Here is a 7,189-nt window from a genome sequence, read left to right as displayed (position 1 = left end):
TTTTAAGTTAACAGTCACCTAAAAGGGTTTCTATAAGACTACTGTTAAATAAAAGTCAAAAAAATGGGTTTTCTCTAGAAAGGGAAAAGTATAGGCCTGCTGTGATATGTGCATAAATTTTACATAAGAAATCGAGAACCTTCTAAAATTGCATTGTAGGGGAGAGTGGGGGAATTTCGTCACAGGGGCAATTTCGTCACGTGCAATATCTCGGAATCCATAAGTCGTAAAAATATATATTATTTTTTTGTTTTAGTCCTTCAAGACGGCCAGACACAACCAATGCATTTGTTTTGCACAGAAGGCCAAGATAATTAAGCTCTAATATTAAATGTGTTTTAACAGTTCAAAAGCTACATTTAGTTCTCGACGAAATTTTTTCTGTATGCCACAATTTAAAAGGAATAAGATACACGATTTTTTATATAATACACAGTGCTATAATGTGCATTTCTGCGTTAGTGATTTTTAACTTCGCGCCTAATTTCGGAAGAAAAATAATTATTTCTAATAAAGTACTGTCTGGGGAAATTTCGCCACTCTATGCTTAGGGTAAATTCGGACCTATTTTAAATACATATTTTTTTATTTGACGAGCTGGCTAACGAACAGACTACCGGCAGCAGCAACAAATATAGGACGTCAACAAAAATGGTACGCTTGATCAGTGTAGCATACTTACAGGCGTAAAGTTCCCTACATTTTTCAAATGACGAAATTTCCCCAGTTGTGTGGCGATTTTACCCCCCTATGTGGCGAGATTGCCCCAGTATATTGGTTTTACTTTTTAATTTTTTATAAATCACCAAGGTAATTAAAAAACTAGGGGAATGTCACATTTTAAAGCTTGGTGCTAACCGCATTCAACAATAAAAATAGAAATATGATAACGTGTCTCAAGATGGACAAAAAATAGCTTTGAAAAAATGCTGACGAAATTCCCCCACTCTCCCCTACATATAAATGTAAATAAATGTATAAATAAAATTGTATTCTGAATTTAGGTTAGCTGTTATTTTTTTGTTTGTTTCAATATATTTATTGACTATATAAGGAACTATCTTTAATAAAAAAATGCCATAAAAAATCAAATTACCTTTCAAATGAGCTATAAAAGGCAGATCGGTTCAAATGAACTACCATAAGTCTTAAGATAAAAATGTCTCAAAGTATTTCAACCAAGCCTATTCCTACAAAATGGTTCGCGCGTTCTTTCAAATCTTTCGAAATATTTTGAATAAAACCAAATAATGTTGTGAAGATATTCTGAGATAGTTGGGAATTGATTTAAAGCTACATAAACAAAATTGTTTACTGCCAAAGGAGGTTTAACCTGTTAAAAAGCTCTAATTTTTCCTGCAGCTAAAGAGATTCGCTTTTTATACCCTTGCAGAGGGTATTATAATTTTGGTCAGAAGTTTGTAACGCAGTGAAGGAGACGTTTCCGACCCCATAAAGTATATATATTCTTGATCAGGATTAATAAGGGAGTCGATATAGCCATGTCCGTCTGTCCGTCTGTCTGTCTGTTTCAATACCGTTTGCGAGCTCAGTTTAAAAGTTAGCGCCTTGAAACTTTCACAGTCGTCCTAAAACATGTGTACGCAGATCAAGTTTGAAAGCCGACCCGATCGGACGTCTATATCCTATAGCTCCCATAGGAACAATCGGATATAGCTTTCACAAAATTAAGATATTTCGCTCAGTGTAAGAGCCATTGACAAGAATCTTTCTAAATCTTATTATTTTACGCATACCTTGATCAGGGTAAAAGCGCGTGCCGATCGGACGTCTATATCTTATAGCTCCCATAGGAACAATAGGGTGGAATCGGTAAAAATTTAATGTTTTTCAGGATATTTCGCGCAGAATATAAGCTATTTACATGAAACTTTCCAAATCTTATTATTTTATGCATTCCTTCATTGGGGTAAAAGCGCGTGCCGATCGGGCGTCTATATCCTATAGCTCCCATAGGAACAACAGGGTGAAAAATTTTAAAATTTTATTTTTTTCAATTATAAAATATTTTGTTGTTTATTAATTCATGTTGCTATTCCTGTCAAGTTTTCATTCGTAAAATCTGCAAGGGTATTAAAACTTCGGCTTGCCGAATTTAGCTTCCGTCCTCGTTTTAACGTGGATTTGATTACACAGGCCGACAAAATGTGACATGGGTCGGTGTCCAGGCCTTTTTATAATGAAATAGTTAAATGACTCTTTTATACGGTCGGTTAGGAAAATTCAATATAACTGAACCACAAGAGAAGGTGGGCGCATTCAAAATTTTAAAGACACAGCTAAGTTTAAAAATTGTGATTTGTGAACAGCGTTTAAAAATTAAATAAAAATATTTTCTTCCACAATTCTTCTTGTGGTTCAGTTAGATTGAATTTTCCAAATCGACCGTATAAAAGAGACATGTAACTATTTAATTCTGAAAAGATTACCAAAATTGGTTAACCACTCTTAAAGATATATCCCAAAAGTTTAAGAAAATTTGTGATTTTCTTAATTTAAAGATACCGAAAATAACAGAGCTGATGGACCATAGGCGTAGTGGCAACTTATGCTTAGAAAAGCCTCATTTATCGAAATGAAATGTGGCAGGCCTGGACACCGACTCATGTCACATTTTGTTGGCCTGTATTATTAATTACTACATAAGAAAGATATGCCAAAAGTGGCATAGCTTGCAAGCTCTGGTTTAAATAAAGGAGAGAAAATCAAGAGAGAACGCTATAGTCGGGTGCCCCAACTATCAGATGCCCGTTATTCAGCTAGAGTGAGTGCTGGGGAGATGGAGATATAAAACATTGATCGCGCATAACTTTTTAACAAATAGTCCGATTTTATAAAATTTATTCCACCATAAAACTGCATTTTTACTTTTCAGAAATCTTTTAAAGTTTGGCCGCCAGACACCTTTTAAAATCGTTTAAGGCGATTGCGTAGGAAGCCCAAGAAATCTCAACCTTCTAGCTTTGTAGTTTCCGAGATCTCAGCGTTCATACGGACGGACAGACAGACAGACAGGCAGACAGACAGGCAGACAGACACCCAGACGGACACACGGACAGACGTGGCTAAATCGACTCGGCTAGTAATCCTGATCAAGAATATATATACTTTATGGGGTCGGAAACGCTTCCTTCTACCTGTTACATACTTTTGCACGAATACAATATACCCATTTACTCTACGAGTAACGGGTATAATAAGTTGAGAACCGGGAACCAACAGCAACAACGCCGACCGAGGGAGCTTAACAGGCATAATTCCCGATTCCTCGATTTTTTGTTTTCTTCTTAATTTTATCTTGAAATCGACACCGATTCAATGTTGAAACCAAGAAGACGTCATCTCGATATCGAGAGCATGCATTCTAAAAATTCATTCGGAAATACATCGAGAAGACATCGATGTGGATTTAAGCATTTCTATTATGAGTCAATCTTGGCTAGCTTTTGAGATCGAAAATACTGAAATCAACATCGATGATTTATATGATGCATTTCAAGTCGTTGCACTATGTCACGGGGCGCATTGAACTACCCATCCCAAAATTGTAAATCTAAATATATTTCGAGTTAGCTTTTATAATTACCCTCGAAGAAGAGGTTTTCCCAGCGTTCCTGCAGTTCGTTAGCAACATGTGCAAAAATAAATTTATTTCGTAAGGACCTCCATATTGAGTATACAGAAGCCTTATTAAAGGCATCTATAAACAGATCAATATCTTTGTCGAATACCAAGAACGACTGAAAAGAAAATAGTTTTTAAAAAATTAACAATAAAGTGAAATCTTTACCTCACAGTGCGTCACTTCAATAGATATAATAATTTTAATCAGAAGGTCGTCAAATAACAAGTTTTTTTCTTGTAGAACCTTTTTTTTTAACCCTACATCAACGACATCTTGACCTTGGTTGTTTCTTAAAGTTGGAATATTTATTCCCACATAGCTTGTATATTCCGAGCTGTGAAGTAGTTGAAACTCAAATTTATCGTTCCAAAATATACAAAGGGTACTTTCATTCAAATATGCTCCTACTGTATAAGAAATTTACAAATTAGGAGGATGATATACACGTTCATTAATTTTCATTACTAATAGCACTTAAAACAAGTGACCAACATTGGTCGATAAGCATTTTGGCCACGCGATTCCAAGTTTAGTAATGAAACTAAAAGTCTCAATCGGAAAGAGTTGCAACGAATCTCCTATATGCATTTTTAATACTATTCTCGAATTTAGATTGACTTACAAACAAATTAAGTGATTGAATAATTGGTTTGCATGTTAGGTGGTACAAATATTTAGTTCCCTTGGAGAAAATGTTATGGTCATTTTACAGGTAAAGCACGTGACATAAAATTCTCAACTTTTAATTCTAAAAGTCTTCTAAATATAATGCGCATAAAATGGACGGAGATAATGCGCGTGGCCGGCAAGCCCTAAGTAAACTTATAAGATTCTTACAATTTATATTTATCTGTTATTCAATTTTAGTTTCCAATTCTTACTTCTCTATTTAGGACACCAATTTGATTATCGTGTTTACGAATTTCCTATTTAAAGCGGTCGCGAAAGTTTCAGCACATTCATTTTAAATATACTGAAATATATGGACAGCCGTAATTAAAACCAATTGGTTTTGTTAGTAAAGTTCATTTAATACCTGCATTTAATTCCATAATAAAAATGTACATTTATATTGTGTAAGGATCCGATTGGGTAGCGCCAGAATTTTTTTATTTTTTTACATAAAAGTGCATCTGTCAAAAGCTTTTGGCAAGCCTAAATGTTTTTATGCAATGCAATGACCGATCATCGTGCATCCAAGCTATCCCAGCGAAAAAATGAGAAGTTGGTTTTTGTGTTCTTGAAATCCTGTTCCTTTTTGCAGGCGGCGGTGTGGAGATAGATAATTTCTGAGCGGTGGGGTGGGTTCCCAGCGGGAATGTGAGAAGTTGGTTTTTGTGTTCTTGAAATCCTGTTCCTTTTTGCAGGCGGCGGTGTAGGGATAGATAATTTCTGACCGTTAAATGAGGGTGGGTTTCTGAGTAGCATCAATATCAGGCCATTTATGCGCTGTGTGATTTCTGTGGCACTACGATTATAATATTTTTTAACAAAAAAATCACCAACTTATAATATTCAAAAATCCTATGATTTACACCAAAACCAAAAGAATTGTTCTCACATTTAGTTTTAATTTTTAGTAATTTTAAAAGTCGTAGAAAAAATATTCATAATTGTTAATCAAAAAAATTAAACTATATAACATTATTATCATAATGTTTATAATGATAATATTAATTTATTTTACTCAACATTTTTCAAATAATAATAAGGATGAATGTGGGATTCAACCAAATTATAGAGAAAAGCCACGGAAAGACGATTAAAATATTTGATCACATTTATCAAGGAATTACATTAAATTACAAAGAAAACTATTGTTGTTTTTTACATTTTTAAACATTTTCTGTGAAATAAAATAATTTGATCGTCAGATCGTGGCCTAAGCCATTTTTAAGTGTTGTTAAAATATAAAAATTCGTGTTGGTGGTATTGATAACACGAAAAATGCCTAATATACCTATAATATACGTAACCTTTAATGATTAGGGACCGTAAAAGTATTGTTTAAATATTTATTCGGCGCCAAAGTGTGACCCAACTTTACAAAGAAACTTACCCCACATTTATCTGCATTTTGTATGGTATTATCAAGAATATAATGCAGGGTCACTTAATTTTTAAATTTGTTGGAAAAAGTGAAAAAAAAAATGAAAATAGTTAATTTTAATCTAAAAAACAATAAAAAGGTGAGTGATAAAATGAATTTTGTCTTTTTATAACCTTTATTTCAGCGTTACAAAGGTTAGTATCACAGATATTTTCGCCATTAATAAATATACGCCTCCGGATGCTATCTTCAACACAAATTCTGCATTTCAGTGACACTTGAAATGTTTTTAATCTTTACCAGTGGTAAATGGTGTGAGGTGTTCATTAAATGGTTGTATAAATAGTACTTCAGTACTAACTTAGTTGTTTAACTTAATCAAAATATAACATTTATTTCAGCCAGGCCGACTGAGACTTCTTGGGACCAGAAGTGTTGCGCCTGCGTTTGTCATATTTTATTTATTCTTCTCATAGTTTTTGATATAGATACCCGACATAAAACAACTGAACAGATGGTAAATGATCGGCCATGGCAAACCAGGCATAATTTCTGGAGAGATCCTTTAATTTTGTGCGGAGACCTAATAATGGTAATTACTCTTATTATTATTCCTGGTCTTACATTCATATCTAAATTATGTTTGATATTTTCAGAAGACAGACAAGAAATGGATATCAAAGTACTGCATTCGGCCAAGCAAAACCCGGGAATGCTTCAGGCATTAAAAATTTGTAGTTCCAATGCTTCGATTGTAAATATTATTAATAAATACACAAACAAATATTACAAAAAACATGATTTTTATTGTGGAAAATCAGATACTGCAAAGCAGTGCAAAACCAAAACTGCGAGGGTCTGGAAAAACCAAAACTGGGAGGGTGTAGAAAAACAGATATTGCAAGTGGAGGAAAACCATAACTGGGTACGTGTGGAAAATCTATAATGCGGGTAGTCGAAAAACCAGTGGATTTTGTCCTGCATTCTTCTGCCAGAGATCCAGATAGAAACCTCATTTCCCCCTTACTTTTTGTGTCACCCCCGTGTATTTTGAAACCAGATATGGAAGAAATGTAAGGGGTGAATGAGGTTTAGTCCCTTCCGCTTCTATGGAGAAACTTCTTGAAAATATGTTATTTTCCAGAGGAATTTTCCCGGTGGGTTTCTGAATAGCATCAATATCAGGCCACTTACATAAGCGCTGTGTTATTTCAAAAGCACTACGATTATAATTTTTTTTAACAAAAAAAAAATCACCAACTTATAATAATCAAAAATCCTATGATTTACACCAAAACCAAAAATCTTGTTCTCACATTTATCCTAAATTTTTAGTAGTTTTAAAATTCGTAGAAAAAATATTATTCATTTAAAATCAAATAAATTAAACTAAATAATCATAATGTCTATAATAATAATATTTATTGATGATTTTAATTTATTTTACTCGAAATGTTTACAAATAATAATAAGAATGAATGTGGGATTAAAAA

The 7,189-nt window shown here is 33.6% G+C and overlaps 1 long non-coding RNA gene across 5 annotated transcripts; it reads left to right on the top strand.

The window, feature by feature from the left end:
• The first annotated feature begins 5,773 nt into the window (after positions 1 to 5,773).
• On the top strand, positions 5,774 to 6,641 carry LOC138912623 (uncharacterized). Of its 5 annotated transcripts, none has more exons than XR_011418186.1 (3): positions 5,774 to 5,835; positions 6,173 to 6,288; positions 6,353 to 6,641. It is a non-coding gene; the product is annotated as an uncharacterized lncRNA (long non-coding RNA). The 5 variants fall into 5 exon arrangements; XR_011418183.1 differs by having other exon boundaries at positions 5,779 to 5,835; positions 6,098 to 6,288; positions 6,353 to 6,639; XR_011418187.1 differs by lacking the exon at positions 5,774 to 5,835 and adding an exon at positions 5,850 to 5,890.
• The last annotated feature ends 548 nt before the right edge of the window (positions 6,642 to 7,189 follow it).

This window comes from Drosophila takahashii, chromosome 2R (genome assembly GCF_030179915.1).
Source record: "Drosophila takahashii strain IR98-3 E-12201 chromosome 2R, DtakHiC1v2, whole genome shotgun sequence".
Lineage (NCBI taxonomy): Eukaryota > Metazoa > Arthropoda > Insecta > Diptera > Drosophilidae > Drosophila > Drosophila takahashii.
Note: the sequence above shows the minus strand (reverse complement) of the source record. Positions and strands in the feature narration are given on the sequence as shown.